The following is a 19,109-nucleotide window of genomic DNA, read 5'->3' on the forward strand; positions in this document are numbered from 1 at the left end:
AGATTTTATGTGATGTTATATTTGAAAAATAATTGCTAACTGCTCAGACCTTGAAGCATAATCACATGTGCTTAACATCTTTCTATAATGAAAATTTACTTCCGAAAAACTATTTTGCTCAGCATCTTTTTACAAAACCAGGATTTTTAAATAATTCATTTCAAAGTTTGCAAAACTTCATGTAAAAAACTTAATGCAAAACCATGTTTCACCAGTGATAGTATCCTATATTTAGCTTCCCTGAGGGCAGAAAGAGATTATTTACTTTCTTAGAACTCTGGGTAGTGCAACAGATGTCTTACCAAACTACCAGGTGCTACACTGAAATCTCAAACAAAGGTTGATATACTCTAGGTCAAGACTGAAATCGCCCACCTTTTAGGAAGGAGCCAACTTCCCCAAGGTTTTAAATTACAGTTAGTCTGGATGGAATGTGACCTGGAAGGACCCAAGAGTTTTGCCCCCAATTCTACAAGGAAGCACAGCAGATGGAGAAAAATGGGTGTCAGCAACTGAGTGGGACTCAGAGACCCGAGTGAGACCATTGAGTGACTCATCATCCATCACATGTTTGGGATCCGATTGCTTTGTGTGGGGCATTCCAGCCACTGACTCAGATCCCTTGTAACATCACACTTTATCATTGATAAGCTGCAGATTTGGAGACACTCCCTTTATGTCTCGCCTGTGTTCCTGGCCTCCCTTCCTGCTGACTACTGTTGCTCCTTTGTTTAAAATCCCAAAGAAACACGATGCCCGTGACAGCAGGGCCTTCAAAAGTAGCAGGTGATCAGAAAAGTGCTTATTAAATGACAAGCTAATTAATTCAAAGCCCCAATTCTTATTTCATCAGATTAAGTTCACCATGAAGACATGGATTGTTTGTGGCTGATAAATTCAAAATCAAAAGCATGTAAAGTCTCTTCTGCTTCCTGAATAATCCTGTCTTAAATTTTCTCATCTACATGGATTTCCCAGGGAAAATGGAAAGGAATGTTTATTACATTCTAATGTATATTAGGAAGAATGTTTGAGGTATATTTTATGATTCTTTGGTAAACGTTTTCTGGATAGATCTATCTATACTAGCTTTTCAAAACTATAAGCCTTGGCCTCCATGAAAAAAAGGAAAAGAAGCATATCTAAAATTAATCAATTAGGATATGGTGTGCTTCTGTAATGACATCTATTGGTACAAAGCAGGGTTTAGTATTGGAGAAGGCAATGGCAACCCACTCCAGTACTCTTGCCTGGAAAATCCCTTGGACGGAGGGGCCTGGTGGGCTGCAGTCCATGGGGTCGCTAGGAGTCGGACATGACTGAATGACTTCACTTTATTTTTCACTTTCATGCATTGGAGAAGGAAATGGCAACACACTCCAATGTTCTTGCCTGGAGAATCCCAGGGACGGGGGAGCCTGGTGGACTGCCGTCTATGGGGTCGCACAGAGTCAGACACGACTGAAGCGACTTAGCAGCAGCAGCAGCGGCAGCAGCAGGGTTTAGTATAAATCCTTCAAAATAATGAGAATGAGTTAGCTCTGATGTCACAGTGTTGGCTAAAAAACTGGAAGACTATGAAATATCACTACCACCCTTAGTATAAAATTTACCAAGTTGCTACTTAGCTACTTGAATATTTGCTGTTTCTTGCACAACTTTTAATGCTCATATCTGTACACAAGTCTCAAACGCCACTTCTATATATAGTTTGTCTTGCCAATGAGTCAGTTTTCCCTTAAATGAAGATATATAGTACATTTATATTTTAGAGTTTAAAGTTGAGAACATAAATCTTTTAACTTTAAGATTTTATTTCCCCCAAAATAGGGCTGACCAGGGCAAGTGAGTGGAGAGTCTTTCTGACAGCAAACCGGTTCTTTGAATTTAGCTGTTGCCTCACCTTAAAAAGGGCTTTCCTGGTGGCCCTGCAGTAAAAAATCTGCCTGCAACACAGGAGACAACAGTTCGATCCCTGGGTCAGGAAGATCCCTTGGAGAAGGAAATAGCAGCCCACTCCAGCATTCTTGCCTGGAGAACCCATGGATAAAGGACCCTAGAGAGCTACAGTGGGGTCGCAAAATGTTGGACATGACTTAGCAACTAACCAGGAGCAACACCTAAAAGAACTCTGGCTGTTGTTACTAACATTACAAGACTGAGGCTCAAGGTATTTAGTCTACCTCTGCTCAGAAGATGACTTCAGAATCAGAGCATGACTGTGTAAACAGGGAGACCTTAGCTTCTCTTCCCCAGATGAAATGTTGTTAGCATTTAACATCAGAAGGCTTTAGACCCACCTGGAAATTAATGGGCCGTAACTTCCAAATGCTTGACTGTTTCCTTCTGAGAATAGTTAAGGGTCTTCCACTGAGATCAGGCTGTTCTACTGAGGTCAGCCTATAGGATGGATGGAGGAGGTGTAGCCCACCTTCCCAACACCTACACTGACTACCTTTCTGGGTTGTAACCACCGCCTCCTCACCCTCAGCTCCACAAAGTAAAGGGGCAAACATGCCACGGTGAGTGATCTGTGGTTTTTACCTGGTGTGTCCACACCCACCCCATGCCACCCCTATCTGTTGGGGATGCTGAGGTTGTTTCAATTTGCAGTTCATCGCATGCCTGATGGTCTGGCTGTCCGAATAAGCACAGAGTCAAAGGGGGCCCTGAGGGAAACTTTCCTGGAGATTAATGAACCATGTGTTGAAACACATAAAGTGACATCCCAAGGTTAAAATAATCTTCCTGGTTAAATTGGCATTGATTGATGTAACATCTGCATTTGAGTCCTGGGCCTCGGCACTTCAGTTTGCAGTATCTCCAAGCATCCTGCAGCCAGGATTCTGCTGAAACAGCTCCCCCGAGGGATGAGTGGCAGACCACTCAGACACCTCCCCTCTGTGTTCTCACCTAAAGAGTTCCTGGCTCATTCCCTTGTACCAGGAATCCTCAAAGGCAAAGGAATTGCCTTTGGCCCCTGTACGAGAGTTGATATTTTCCTCTACATTTTCCTTGTCATCAGAGGAAGAAATTCAGGCATAAGAAGCCATCTCCTCTCACAGCACAAATCAAAAATGGAATTAGGGAAGAAAAAAGGAAGTGAGGAACAGAGAGCCCAAAGAGGGAGATGGGGACAATTCTAAAAGTGTGTTTCTATGCATTTTTGCATGCTCTCTTGAGGATGCAATGAGTAAAAGGTAGACTTCCCTCTCCATCAGAAAAATAATTTGCAGAACAGCTAGCTGCTCCCATCCTGCAAGACTGTTTGCAAAGAAGCAGCAATGCTGAGCATGTTCTTCCCCGCAAGGAAAATCTGCTCACAGTCCAGCAAACTGCTCTGCATTGTCTCCAGCTCTGGGGATTGTAATAAAAATTTGATAGGCTCTGTCAACTGCTAAAGCCGTCGGAACCAGAGCTCCTTACAACAATCTAGATTGTAAAGGAAAAAAAGCGTGTTCTCTCTGGAGGCCACGTACAGCAGATTTTACGTTTGATATTGTTTTTTAAAGATCCACATGGAAAATGTGTACTTGGTTATCTTAACATCATCACACTCAGTGCAGTTTGCAGAGAATCAGTCTCATCTGTTGGAGATGGATGCTCTGCCTCCTGGCAACCGATTCCAGCCTTCACTCCTCCACATCATTGATCCAAAAAAACCAATTTGCCAGCAAAATAATCTATTTTTCCTTGTGAGTATCAAATCACAACTTCATTTTCACATGCACAGACTAGCAAGGACAGAAAACACTTCTCCAAAATAAAATATTCAAGATCTTTCCGAGCAGTGAGTTTAACCCAAAGATGGCACAGAGCATGAACGCTTCCTAGGAGGCACTGCAGGGAACCCTTCTGGGCCTAGAAGATTTACAGATATAATTTCAGTCCTAATTTTTTGCCTTCCCTTTCCCAGTGCCATAGGATCCACTAGCTTTGGAAAACATAGATTTGGGCACAGACATGGATTTTTGGATTTTTAGCATTATCGTGGAGAATCCTGACACTCACCTGGGTCCGCTCCTCCCCTCCAAGGACAACCACACTCAGACCTGGTGAAGTGTGTTTCTGTGAGGCCCTGAGTTGCTGGATGTAGAGCCAGCCTTGGGCTTTCTTTCCAAAGGAACACAACCCTCTTAGGCCACATGTTAATTTGCTAGAATTGTTCTAACAAAGCGTCACAATCTGAGTGGCTTCACCATCAGAAACATGTAACCTCAGAGCTCCGGAGGTACTGGCAGGGCCTCACCATCTCTGAAGCTGCCGGGAGATGTGCATCCCAAGCCTTGCTTTCAGCTCCTGCTGGCTCACTGGGCTTGGGACCCCATAACTCTCATCTTGACATGGTGTTCCCCCATGCGCATGTCTCTGTGTCCGAAGTTTATTTTTATAAGGACACCGTCACATTGAGTTAGGGGTCCACCCTCCTCCATGACCTCACCTGAAGTAACTACTTCTGAAAAAAAATAAAAATTACTTGTAAGTGAGGTCACATGCTGAAGTACTAAGGTTTAGGACTTTAACATGTGAATTGAGGCGATGGGGGTGAACACAATTCAGTGCATAATAGATAACCAGGTTTTTTTGAACCTTATGTCCCCTCATGCTTAGAATTAAATTCCTAAGGACTAATCTGTGGAATTTTTAATTACCTCATGTCCTGTGAGGGGTTTCGAGTCCTTGGTCTCTTTTATTAGATTGAGCCATAGGAAATTGCTGACATTTGACTCTTAGAAGCCTATAGGGATGGCTGTCTCCTGTTGTGCAGCCTGCAGATTTCTGGAAACTTCCATCTTTCCAGAGAATACCCTCCAGAGGGCAGTTGAAATACTTTGAGTCTTCCACCTGCCTGACTATAGATTACATTAGCCATTTCCCACAAGGAAACAAAGGACATGTCCTTACATCCAAGAATGCTTTTACAAAATTAAAAAAAAAATTTTTGACATATAGGTGATTAATGGGCTTCCCTGATAGCTCAGTTGGTAAAGAATCCACCTGCAATGCGGGGGACCCCAGTTCGATTCCTGGGTTGGGAAGATCCGCTGGAGAAGGAATAGACTACCCACTCCAGCATTCTTGGGCTTCCTTGGTGGCTCAGCTGGTAAAGAATCTGCCTGCAATGCGAGAGACCTGGGTGTGATCCCTGGGTTGAGAAGATCCCCTGGAGAAGGGAAAGGCTACCCACTCCAGTATTCTGGCCTGGAGAATTCCATGGACTTTATGGTCAGTGGGGTCACAAAGAGTCAGACACGACTGAGTGATTTTCACTTTCATAGGTGATTAATAATATTATACTGATTTTAGGTATACTATATAGCGTAGTGATTCTATATTTTTATAGATTATATTCATTTAAACTTATTATAAAGCATTAGCTATCTTCCCTGTGCTATACTTATACCTTTGTTGCTTATTTATTTTATACATAATAGCTTGTACTTCTTAATTCCATACCCCTATCTTGCCCCTCTTCTTCCCTCTTCCCACTGGTAACCACTAGTTTCTTCCCTATATCTGTGAGTCTGTTTCTCTTTTTTATATATACATCTACTTGTCTCATTTTTTAGAGTCCACATATAAGTGATAACATACAGTATTTGTTTTTCTCTGTCCAACTTATTTTACTAAGCCTAATACCTTATGAGTTCATCCATTTTGCTGCAAATGTCAGAATTTCATAATTTTTTATGATGGAGTATTCCATTATATATACTTCACACCTTCTTTATCCATTCATCTGTTGATGGACACTTAAGTTGCCTCCACATCCTGGCTGTTGTAAATAGTGCTGGTATGAACACTGGGGTGCATGTACCTTTTCCAAATCAGTGTGTTTTGTTTGGATATATACCCAGAAGTAGAATTTCTGGATCAATGATAGTTCCATTTTTAGCTTTTTGAAGAAACTCTGTACTGTTTTCCAGTGACTGCACCAATTTACATCCCACCGGCAGTGTACAAGTATTTCATTTTCTCTACATCTCTGCCAGTATTAGTTATTTGTAGAGTTTTGGAATTAGCCATCCTGATAAGTATAAGGTGATATCTTATTATGATTTTGATTTCCGTTTCTCTCATGATTACAATCTTGAGAATCTTTTCATGTGACTGTTGGTTCTCTGAACGTCTTCTTTGGAAAAATGTCTATTCATTTCTTCTGCCCATTTTTAATTAGGTGTTTGGTTTTTTTTTTTAATGTTGAGTTACATGAGCTGTTTATGTATGTTGGATATTACCACCTTATCATTCATATTACTTGCAAATATCTTCTCCAGTTCAGTAGTTTGCTTTTTGTTTTCTTGATGGTTTCCTTTGCTGTGCAAAAAAAATTTAGTTTAATTAGGTCCCATTTGTTTATTTTTGCTTTTGTTTCCTTTACTTTGGGAGACAGATCCAAAAAATTATTCTTATGATTTATGTTGAAGAGTATTCTGCCTATGTTTTTCTCTAGAAGTTTTAAAGTATTCAGTCTTATATTTAGTTTTTAATCCATTTTGAGTTTATTTTTGTAAATGGCGTTAGAGAATATTCTCCGTTCAGTTCAGTCACTCAGTCATGTCCAACTCTTTGTGACCCCATGGATTGCAGCACGCCAGGCTTCCCTGTCCATCCATCACCAACACCCAGAGTTGAGTTTAAGAGCTTGCTTAAACTCATATCCATTGAGTCAGTGATGCCATCCAACCGTCTCATCCTCTGTTGTCCCCATCTCTTCCTCCCTTCAGTCTTTCCCAGCACCAGGATCTTTTCCAGTGACTCAGTTCTTCATATCAGGTGGCCAATGTATTGGAGCTTCAGCTTTAGCATCAGTCCTTGCATTGAATATTCAGAACTGATTTCCTTTAGGATTGACTGGTTTGATCTCCTTGCTGTCTAAGGGACTCTCAAGAGTCTTCTCCAACACCACAGTTCAAAAGCATCAATTCTTCAACGCTCAGCTTTCTTTATGGTCCAACTCTCACATGGCTTTGACTAGATGGACCTTTGTAGGCAAAGTAATGTCTCTGCTTTTTAATATGCTGCCTAGGTTGGTCATAGCTTTTCGTCCAAGGAGCAAGGGTCTTTTAATTTCATGGCTGCAGTCACCATCTGCAGTGATTTGGGAGCCCCCCAAAATAAAGTCTATCACTGTTTCCATTGTTTCCCCATTTATTTGCCATGAGGGGATGGGACCAGATGCCATGGTCTTAGTTTTTTGAATGTTGAGTTTAAAACCAGCTTTATCATTCTCCTCTTTCATCAAGAGGCTCTTCAGTTCCTCTTCACTTTCTGCCATAAGGGTGGTGTCACGTGTACCCCAATGTTCATCACAGCACTGTTTACAATAGCCAGGACATGGAAGCAGCCTAGATGTCCATCAGCAGACGAATGGATAAGAAAGCTGTGGTACATATACACAATGGAATATTACTCAGCTATTAAAAAGAATGCATTTGAATCAGTTCTAATGAGGTGGATGAAACTGGAGCCTATTATAGAAAGCTAAGTAAGTCAGAAAGAAAAACACCAATACAGTTTATTAATGCATATATATGGAATTTAAAAAGATGGTAATGATGAGCCTATATGCAAGACAGCAAAAGAGACATAGATGTTAAGAACAGACTTTTGGACTTTGTGGGAGAAGGTGAGGGTGGGATGATTTGAGAGAATAGCATTGAAACATGTATATTATCATATGTGGATCACCAGTCCAGGTTTGATGCATGAGACACGGTGCTTGGGGCTGGTGCACTGGGATGACCCAGAGGGATGGGATGGGGAGGGAGGTGGGAGGGGGATTCAGGATGGGGGACACATGTACACCCATGGCTGATTCATGTCAATGTATGGCAAAACCCACCACAATATTAAGGCAATTAGCCTCCAATTAAAATAAATTTTTTAAAAAAGAGTGGTGTCATCTGCTTATCTGAGGCTATTGATATTTCTCCCGGCAATCTTGATTCCAGCTTGCGCTTCATCCAGCCCGGCATTTCGCATGATGTGCTCTGCATATAAGTTAAATAAGCAGGGTGACAATATGCAGCCTTGATGTTCTCCTTTCTGAATTTGGAACCAGTCCATTGTTCGATATCTGGTTCTTTTACATGCGGCTGTTCAGTTTTCCCAGCACTTCTTACTGAAGAGACTGTCTTTTCTCCTTTGTATATTTTGCCTCCTTTGTCATAGATTAATTGACCATAGGTGTGTGGGTTCATTTCTGGGCTCTCTATTCTGTCCTGTTGAGCTGTGTGTCTGTTTTTATGCCAGAACCATATTGTCTTGACTTTTTAATATAATCTGAAGCCAGAGAGTGTAATAACTCCAGCTTTATTCTTCTTTCTCAGAATGACTTTGGCTATTCAGAGTCTTTTACAGCTCCATATAAATTTTAGGATTATCTGCTCTGGTTCTGTGGGAAAAAATGTAATGGATATTTTGATAGAGATTACATTAAATATGTAGATTGCTTTGGGTAGTATAACATTTTAACAATATTAAGTCTTCTGATCCATGAATATGGATCTTTACATTTCTTTGAATCATCTTCAATTTCCTTAATTATTGTTTTAGAGTTTTCAGAGCATAAATCTTTCATTTTCTGAGTTAAGTTTCCTCCTAGGTGTTTTATTCTTCTTGATTTGATTTGAAACAGAGTTGCTTTCTTGCTTTCTCTTTCAGACAGTTCATTATTAGTGTATAGAAAAGCAACATTTCTGTATGCTAGTCTCATAGCCTGAAACTTTACTGAATTCATTTATTAGTTCTAATAGTTTTTTGGTGGAGACTTTGGGGTTTTCTGTATAGAGTATCAAGTCATCTGCAAAAAGTGACAGTTTTTCTGCTTTCCTTCCTATTTGGATGCCTTTTATTTCTTTTCCATGTCTGATTACTGTGGCTAGGACTTCTAGTACTACATTAAGTAGAGGTGGCAAGAGTGAGCATGTATGTTTTCTTCCTGATTTTAGAGGAAAGGTTTTCAGCTTTTTACTGCTGAGTAAGATGTTAGCTAAAGGTTTGTCATAAATGTCATTTATTATGTTGAGATATGTTTCCTCTACACCAGCTTTGATGAGCATTTTTAATCATGAATGGATGTTGAATTTTGTCAGATGCTTTTTCTGTGTCTATTGAGATTATCTGATTATTTTTATCTTGCCTTTGTTAATGTTTTGTATCATATTGATTGATTTATGTTTATTTAACCACCCTTACATCCCTGGAATAAATCCGACTTGATCATGACTTATTATCCCTTTTATATATTGTCAAAATCAGTTTGCTAATATTTTTTAAGGGTTTTTGCATCTATATCCATTAGAGATATTTTCTTTTTTTTCTGTAGTTTCTTGGTTTCAGCATCAAAGTAATGGTAGCCTCATAGAATGAATTTTGTAGTGTTCCTTTCTTTTCAATTTTTTTGGGATAGTTGGAGAAAGGTAGATTTTAACTCTATTTATTTGGTAGAATTCCCCTGTGAAGCTGTCTGGCCTTGATTTTTTTTTTTTTTTTTTTTTTGCAAATTCAATTTCACTGCTAGTGATTGATCTGTTCAGATAGTCTATTTCTTCTTTATTCAGTCTTGGAAGATTGTATGTTTCTAGAAATTTGCCCATTTCTTCCAGGTTGTTCAATTTGTTGGCCTAAAACTGTTTGTAGTATTATCTTATGATTTTTGTATCTCTAAGACATCAGTTCTTACTACTCCTCTTCCATTTATTATTTTATTTGGATCCTCTCTATTTCTTGATAAGCCTCATTAAAGGCTTATCAACTTTAGCTTTTCAAACAACCAGCTCTTAGTTTCACTGATCTTTTCTATTTTTTTTTTTTTTGCTTTTATTTTATGTATTTCCTCTCTGGTATTTATTATTTCCTTCTGCTGTTCTTCCCTTTTATCATCCCTTTATATGATAAGTTAGATTTTTCACTTGAGGTTTTTTGCTTGTTTCTTGAGATAGGTCTGTCTCACTATGAACTTCCCTCTTAGGACTGCTTTTACTAAATCCTACAGATTTTGGAAAGTTGTGTTTTTATTTTCATTTGTCTCAAGTAATTTTCTGATTTCCTCTGTGATTTCTACATTGACCCATTGTTTTTTTTTCGTAGCATGTTGTTTAGCCTCCACGTGTTTGTATTTTTCCCATTTTTCTTCTATAATTGATATTTAGTTTCATATTATTGTGCTTAGAAAAAAATGCTTGATATATTTTCTGTCCTGTTAAATTGTTCAGACTTGTTTTGCAGCCTAACATGTGATTCATCCCAAAGAACATTCCATGGGCTCTTGAAAAGAATGTTTCTTTTGCTGTTTTTGGATGGAATGTCCTGTTAAGACCAACAGGACTTACCTATTAAGTCCAACTAGTCTAGCGTGTCTTTTAAAACTACGGTTTCCTTATTGCTTTCTTTTCTGAATGATCTATGCACTGATGTAAGTGGAATATTAAAGTCCACTACCACTAAAGTATTGTCAGTTTCTTCCTTTATACCTGTTAATATTTATACATATCGGTGCTTCTGTATGGGATACATAGATATTAACAAGTATAATATCTCTTCTTGCATTGATCTTTGTATCGTTATATAATGCTTTGTCTTTTGTTGTAGACTTTGTTTTAAAGTCTATTTTGTCTGATATGAGTAATGCTGCCTTTGCTTTCTTGTTATTTCCATCTTTCTCCATCCCTCACCTTCAGTTTGTTTCTCTTTACCTCTGAAGTGAATCTCTTATAAGCATCATACAGATGGGTCTTGTATTAATACAGTCAACCACTCTGTTTCTTCTGACTGGAGCATTTAGTCTGTCGACATTTAAAGTGAATTAACAGGAATGTACTCGCTGCCATTTTCTTACTTGTTTTCTGGTTGTTTTTGTGATTCTTCTGTTATTTTCTTATTGTTGTAGTTTCTTCTCTTGTGGTTTGATCATTTTCTTCAGTGGTGTGCTTGTACTACTTTCTCTCTAGTTTTTTGTGTATTTATTTTAGGTTTTTGGTTTGTGGTTACATATATGTTGACCTGTAACTATTTCTTTTTGTTTTAAACTGGTAGTCATTTAAGTGCAATCACAGTCTAAAATATTTATATTTTTTATTTTCAGTCATATTTTGTGTTTTTAATGTCATATTTTACACCTTCTAGTTTATCCCTTCACTGTTTATTATAGTATATTTTATAATTTTATTTCCTTTTAATCTTTGTAACTAGCTTAAATAGTTGATTCACAGCCATTGCTATATTTTTCCCTTTTCTAGTGGGATTTTTTTTCCTTCCATAGATTCTTCCTTCTGACTGTAACCTTTTCTTTTCCATTTAGAGATGACTCTTTAACTTTTCTTATAGGGTAATTTTAGTATTGATAAACTTTTTGAGTTTCTTCTTGTCTGAGAAGTTATCTCTCCTTCAAGACTAAATGATAACTTTTCTGGGTAGATTAGTCTAGGTTGTAGGTTTTTCCTTTTCAGCACTTTCCCTTCTGGTCTACAGAGTTTCTATAAAATCAGTCGATAGCCTTATGGAGGTTCCCTTGTATATGATTCTTTGTTTCTCTCTTGCTACCTTTAGAATTCACTTTAATATTTGCCATTTTAATTACATGTCTTGGTGTGGGTCTGTTTGGGTTCATCCTATCCGGGACACTCTATGTTTCCTGAACTTGGACAATATTTCCTTCTTCAGGTTTGGGAAGTTTTCAGACATAATTTCACCAAATGCACTTTTTACTACTTTCTGTATCTCTTCTCCTTCCAAGTTCCCAATAACACAAAGATTGATATGCTTGATGTTGTCTCAGAGCCCCCTTAAAGTGTTCTCATTTTTTAAAATTTGTTTTTCTTTTTTATGCTCTGATTGGGTGATTTTCATTATTATATCTTCCAGATCATTTATGTGTTCTGTGTCACCTAGTCTGCTGTTCATTCTTTTGTGTGTGTATGTTGCTTATTTATTGTATTCTTCAGTTCTTCCTGGTTCTTTGTTATATTTTCTAGTTCCTTATTAAATTCTCAGTGTGTTCATCTATTCTTTTCTCTAAATCACTTAACATTGTTATTCCTAATGCCTTGAACTCTTTAACTGATGAATTATTTATTTCTGTTTTATTGCTTGTTTTCTTAAGAGTTTTCTTTTGTCTCATTTGAATCAAATTTGTCTTCTCATTTTGCTAACTTTCTCTGTCTCTGACATTAGGTGAAACAGTTACCTGTATGGTCTTGAAGGAGTGTCCTTTAGTGGGAGCATCCCTATATAGTCTGTATGTGCCCAGTGGGAGAGCTGAAGCTGACCTGAGCCTGAGTCACGTCTTCCCCTAGGATGTGCTGACTACTACCACCTTGGTAGAAAATGGAGCATGAGATGGCATTAGAGCTGGATTCAGGTGTGATTCAGGGCTTCTCCTCTGCTTCATGACCATCACCACCCCCTTGGGGTGGGGGCAGATTCCCAGTTGCTGGAGCAGAAGTCACGAAGGTCAGGCCTGAGATGCTTCCATTCCCTCTGTGTGCCTCTCCCACGACCAGCACCCTTGCCTTAAAGGGAAGCAGTGCTAGAGCAAGAGGTCCTGGAATGAGTGCTTGGTGTGGGTCAGCATTCAGACTGTGGTGGTCCTGAGACCATTGGAGTTCTGGACAGCTCCCAATCTGCTGCCTCCTGGAGTGACAGCAATGGCTGCTGCCCCCCATTCAGATGCTGTGCCAGGTCTTCATCCCCCTACTACTGTATACCTCCCTTGGCCTTGGCAGTCCTTACCCTAGTGTGGCGCTGTGCCACAGAGCAAGCGAGCTGGACCGGGCACTCAACTTGGGCCGGGCATACACTGAGGTAGCCACAGGAAACCATGCAGAGTTCATATAATTTTTATCTACTTCCTTCCTTCTTGGGCATAAGCCAGTGTGTATGCTCTCTTCACAAGCAGACCTTAGGTTTCTTACACGCTCACTGTCAGTGACACTGCTTTTCAAGCCAGCTAAGGAGACGTACGGAGAAGGCAATGGCACCCCACTCCAGTGCTCTTGCCTGGAAAATCCCATGGATGGCAGAGCCTGGTAGGCTGTAGTCCATGGGGTCGCTAAGAGTCGGACACGACTGAGCGACTTCCTTTTCACTTTTCACTTTCATGCATTGGAGAAGGAAATGGCAACCCACTCCAGTGTTCTTGCCTGGAGAATCCCAGGGGCGGGGGAGCCTAGTGGGCTGCCATCTATGGGGTCGCACAGAGTCGGACACGACTAAAGCGACTTAGCAGCAGCAAGGAGACGTATCCTCCTGACATCAGTCCCTAAGACTGGGGTGCCCAAAGTGCGGTTCAAACTGCTCACTCCCCAGGGAGAATCTCTGAGCCTGTGTAATCCCCCTTCTCATCTGTGTCCTTCACTACAGGCACAATCCCAACCTGACTGCTTCTTTTCCCTTCCTACCTGATTTGTGTGCACCTCTCTTACAGTCTTGATTGTGTAAGTGTCTCTCTGTCAGTCTCTGGTTTGTTTGTAGTGAGAGCTGCTCCACACATGGATGTGTTATTGTTGTGTTCGAAGGGCGAGGTGAACTCAGTGCTGCCTACTGTGCCATCCTGATTTCCCCAGAATTCCTGAAATGTGCAGGCATCACCCCACACAAAACAACTCTCATCACTGCACCACAGGGACTTTTCAACAATATATTCAAAATTGTACATCTATTAAAGCTACTCAAAAGGTTTTTGAGAACCATTCAAATAACATGGCAGAAAGGCACAAAGTGACCTGGTAAAATTAGAATAACATCTGAGGCAGAACTGTGGGCTCCAGAAACATAAGGACTAAGTCACCAAGAGTCAGACGTGACTGAGCAACTGAGCAATAACAAGTCTCTTATTATTTCTATGTGGTATGAAAGTCGCTTGGTCGTGCCCAATGCTTTGCAACCCCAAGGACTGTACAGTCCATGGAATTCTCCAGGCCAGAATACTGGAGTGGGTTGCCATGCCTCCATCCAGGGGATCTTCCCAACCCAGGGATCAATCCCAGGTCTCCCATATTGCAGGCGGATTCTTTACCAGCTGAGCCACAAGGGAAGCCCAAAAATACTGGAGTGGGTAGCCTATCCCTTCTCCAGGGAATCTTCCTGACCCAGGGATCAAACCCAGGTCTCCCACATTGCAGGCAGATTCTTTACCCACTGAGCCACAAGGGAAGCCATATTATTTCTATAGAGTCAAGAAATTGTCTGGTACAATTAGCTTGGAGAAAGCAGAGAGGAGAATCTCAGATGTCAACAAATCAATGCAAATGAAGTTCAAGTTTGCGTCTGCCTTGAGTGTTGTTAGCCAGAGAGTGGATAACACCTACAGAGGCCACTGAGGGTCCTTATTTAGATAGGTTTCCTGAAATAGCTATTGCATGAAGCAACCATATGATATTCTGCTTGGCAGTAAATACCATGTTGTTTTTCTGGATGTGAAAACCTCCAGAAAAGTCAAGATTTTAGAACAATCGAGTATATGGATAGAATAATATGACTTGGTGCTGCAGAGGCATATCTTCATCTCACAGCATCTGTGATGCCCTTTAGGTTGTTGGGGGATCAGCTAGGGAGGAGGACCTAAACCAAGGTGCTGTGAGATGCTCTCAGCAGATGTACTTTGAGTACTCTTCTGCTCTGAAAGTCAAAAGCATGGGGCATCCCAGTCCAAAACCATCCCTGGACAACCTATGTCTTAGACCTGGGGTCCTCAACCCCTGGACCACACAGCAGGAGGTGAGCAATGGGCAGGCAAATGAGCAAAGTTTCATCTATATTTATAGCCACTCCTCATCATTTACATTACTACCTGAGCTCCCCTCCAGTGGTGAGATCAGTGGTGGCATTAGATTCTCACAGGAGTGCAAACCCTACAGTTCACTGTGCATGCAAGGGATCTAGGTTGCACACTCCTTATGAGAATCATCCTGAAACCATCCCCCCCACCCTGTCTGTGGAAAAATTATCTTCTACACTATTGGTCCCTGGTGCCAAAAAGATTGGGAGGCCACTGTCTTAGACCAAGTATGTTCCACCTTCCCCACATATCTTAGCACAAGCACAGCCAGGCAGAGACTCTGATGGGCTGTGCATCAGAGCCCATTGGAGCCCATTGGCTCTAGGCCCAGATAGCAGTATTTTCAGGAAACTCCTAAAGTTTTATGTTTCTGTGGAGATTGCATTCAAACAGCTTACCATTTCATAACTGCTCGTTCTTTATATATCTGACTCAGAGTGTCATACCTCACTTTCATATATGTCCTTGCACAGAAGAAACTATACAAAAAAATCTTATGATCCAGATAACCACGATTGTGTGATCACTCACCTAGAGTCAGACATCCTGGAGTGCGAAGTTAAGTGGGTCTTAGGAAACATCACTAGGAGCCAAGCTAGTGGAAGTGATGGAATTCCAGCTGAACTATTTCAGATCCTAAAGATTGATGCTGTTAAAGTGTTGCACTCAATATGCCAGCAAATTTGGAAAATTCGGCAGTGGCCACAGGACTGGAAAAGGTCAGTTTCACTCCAATCCCAAAGAAAGGCAATGGCAAAGAATATTCAAACTACCGCACAATTGCATTCATCTCACACACTAGCAAAGTAATGCTCAAAATTCTCCATGCTAGACTTCAACAGTACATGAACTGAGAACTTCCAGATGTTCAAGCTGGATTTAGAAAAGGCAGAGGAACCAGATCAAATCGCCTATATCCGTTGTATTATAGAAAAAGCAAGAGAATTCCAGGAAAAAAAAATCTGTTTCTGCTTCATTGACTATGCCAAAGCCTTTGACTGTGTGAATCACAATGGGAAATTCTTCAAGAGACGGAACTACCAGACCATTTTACCTGCCTCCTGAGAAACTTGTATGCAGGTCAAGAAGCAACAGTTAGAACCGGAAAGGAGTACATCAAGGCTGTATATTGTCACCCTGCTTATTTAACTTACATGTTTCACATAATGCAAAATGCCAGGCTGGATGAAGCATAAGCTGGAATCAGTATTTCCAGGAGAAATATCAATAAACTCAGATATGCAGAGGACACCACCCTTATGGCAGAAAGAGAAGAGGAACTAGAGAGCTTCTTGATGAAAGTGAAAGAGGAGAGTGAAAAAGCTGTTTAAAGCTCAACATTCAAAAAACTAAGATCATGGCATCCAGTCCCATCACTTCATGGCAAATAGATGGGGAAACAATGCAAACAGTGAGAGACTTTATTTTGTGGGGCTCCAAAATCACTGCAGACAGTGACTACAGCCACAAAATTAAAAGATGCTTTCTCCTTGGAAGAAAAGCTATGGCAAACCTAGACAGCATATTTAAAATCAGAGACATTACTTTGCCAACAAAGGTTTATATAGTCAAAGCTGTGGTTTTCCCAGTAGTCATGTATGGATCTGAGAGTTGGACCATTAAGGCTGAGTACTGAAGAATTGATGCTTCTGAACTGTGGTGTTGGAGAAGACTCATGACAGTCCCTTGGACAGCAAGGAGATCAAACCAGTCAATCCTAAAGGAAATCAGTCCTGAATATTCATTGGAAGGACTGATACTGAAGCTAGCTCCAACACTTTGCCCACCTGATGTGAAGACCCGACTCATCAAAAAAGACCCTGATGCTGGGAAAGGTTGAAGGCAGGAGAAGGGGACAACAGAGGATGAGATGGTTGGATGGCATCACGGACTCAATGTACATGAGTTTGAGCAAACTCTGGGAGATGGTGAAGGACAGGGATGTCTGGCCTGCTGCAGTCCATGGGGTCGCAAAGAGTCAGACACGACTGAGAGACTGAACAACAACAGCAAATGATTTATAACTTAAGATTTGGGGACTACAATTTTTGTTTTCTATTTAGATATCTGAGATCAAAGGTAAGTAGGAAAAATGAGAGACTATCACAGGACCAGTAATATGTATAACAGCAGTTATTAACTACTTATTTTTTACAGAATTTTTAGTCTCTTTCTCCTCAAATTTTATTTTAATTTTTTCATTTTTAAAAATAATTTTATTTATTTATGTATTTTTGTCTGTGCTGGGTCTTCATTGCTATGTAGGCTCTTCTCTAGTTGCCATGGGCAGGCTTCTCATTGCAGTGACTTCTCATTGCAGAACAAGGGCTCCAGGCAGGCAAGCTTTAGCAATTGTGGTTTGTGGGCTGCAGAGTACAGGCTCAGTAGTTGTGCCTCATGAGCTTAGTGGCTCTGAAGCATGTGGGATCTTCCCAGATCAGGGATCAAACCCATGTCTCCTGTAATGGCAGGCAGATTCTTTACCACTGAGCCACCAGGGAATCCCCTAAACTACTTCTTTTTGACTAGAGTAGCATGAGTAATACGAAGGCACATTTAAAATGTTAAACTGTAACAACAGTGACTGGCTTATTTATTCAACAAATATTTATTGAGTGCTTCCTATATGTTAGATACTGCTATAGGCATGGGGTGGGCATTCAGTTCCAGGCCTCACAGGTCTTACATGCTAACATAAGAATTTTTGAAGAAATACAAAATTTTAAATGTTAGTTAGTATTAAGGAGAAACACAATGTCCAATGAGAAGGTGTGAGGGGAACCTGTCTGGAGACCCTCAGAATGCATTTTGTAATAGCTGAGATCTGAGTCACTGCTAACCAGATGAAGAGGTGAGGACAGAGTCGGGGACTACAGGGAGAGACAAGAAGGATCCTGGTCCATCTGAGAGGCTGAGAGAAGACCCTTTACATGACTTTGCTGAGGTTTTGAAGAAAGAAAGTCAGAACATCATTTAAAGATTGCATTCTGACCTTCTATAGAGAACATGTGTGTCAGAGGAGCAAGAGTAGGTTATAGAGGCCAGTGAGGGAGCCTTTGCAATGATCCTGCAAGAGTGCTGGTGGCCTTCCAGTGGAGGTAGCTGGAGTGAAGAGACTTGGGGCAGAGGCAACCGGACTGGATGATGTTATCCTTAAGGAGTAGAGTGTGTGTGAAGTCGCTCAGTCATATCCTGCTCTTTGCGACCCCATGGATTGTAGCCTACCAGGTTCTTCTGTCCATGGGATTCTCCAGGCAAGAATACTGGAGTGGGTTGCCATTTCCTTCTCCAGGAGATCTTCCCGACCCAGGGATTGAACCCAGGTCTCCCACATTGTAGGCAGACGCTTTACCATCTGAGCCACCAGGGAAGTAGAGGAGGCCAGTGTTAACGATGACACCTAGATGGAAGAAGAAAGAGTCTATGGACAGGAGAGGTTGGATGCAGATTTTCTTTCTTTATGTAATTTGTTTCAATTATAAAATGAAATTACCACTCATTTTCACAAGTCAAACTGCACAGATACGTTAGGAAGAAGTTAATTATCATCCTCCCACTTCTGGACTAACACCTGTTAACAATGAGTTATTCTCCTGTCTTTCTTACTCATATATGGCTGCGTTTTTATATTTTTAAATTCAGTTTTGAACTTGTTGACTATAACTCTCTTCTAGAATTTACAAGTGAACACATTAAGTAGAAAAGTAGATATAGGGGTCAAAACCCAGAAGGGAAACATGTGCTGGGTTTAGAGATTTGTCTGTCGTGTGGATAATGCCTCAGCCATGGAATGGGTAAGCGTACCTGGGACAAAAGGTTGAATCACAAGAAGAGAGCTGGAGGTAGTCCCGAGGAAGTCCAGGCTTGACCAGTGAGGAGCTGGTTGAAGAGGAGAGGTCAGAGAGACAGGAAGAAGAAGTAGAGTACATGTAACACAAGTCAAGAGCGTGCCAAGTGCAGCCGAAAGGTTGATAATGGAACATCCATTACACTGAGCAACAAAGATACCACTACTAGTCTTGAAAGTTGTATCAAAACCAAACCAGGCTGCCGGGCATTAGTTTAGAGTTTTGCTATTTCGCCCCTGGAGAGGTGCTGTTTCTCTAGCATCACCTCCTGACCAGATAGGGTGGAGGTCACAGCAAGGACAAATAGGGTCTCAAAAGTGAGAGTTTTTCAGGAATGTTTGACAGAGGCAAATATTTCAGGAATATTTGACAGAGTGTGAGAGAGGCAAATGAGATAAAAGCTGTTACAGTGCTATTGTCTATTTTTATGTTAAAGTAGGGTCTGTTTTAAAAATAAATGGATTTTTTTTTTAATTTTT

At 40.7% G+C, this 19,109-nt stretch overlaps 1 protein-coding gene across 1 annotated transcript in view; it reads left to right on the forward strand.

Moving 5' to 3' along the window:
- The window catches only part of COL19A1 (collagen type XIX alpha 1 chain), a 437,433-nt gene that overhangs the window by 325,125 nt on the left and 93,199 nt on the right, over nt 1-19,109 (forward strand). The window lies entirely within an intron of this gene.

The sequence above is a fragment of the Bos javanicus genome, chromosome 9 (assembly GCF_032452875.1).
Source record: "Bos javanicus breed banteng chromosome 9, ARS-OSU_banteng_1.0, whole genome shotgun sequence".
NCBI lineage: Eukaryota > Metazoa > Chordata > Mammalia > Artiodactyla > Bovidae > Bos > Bos javanicus.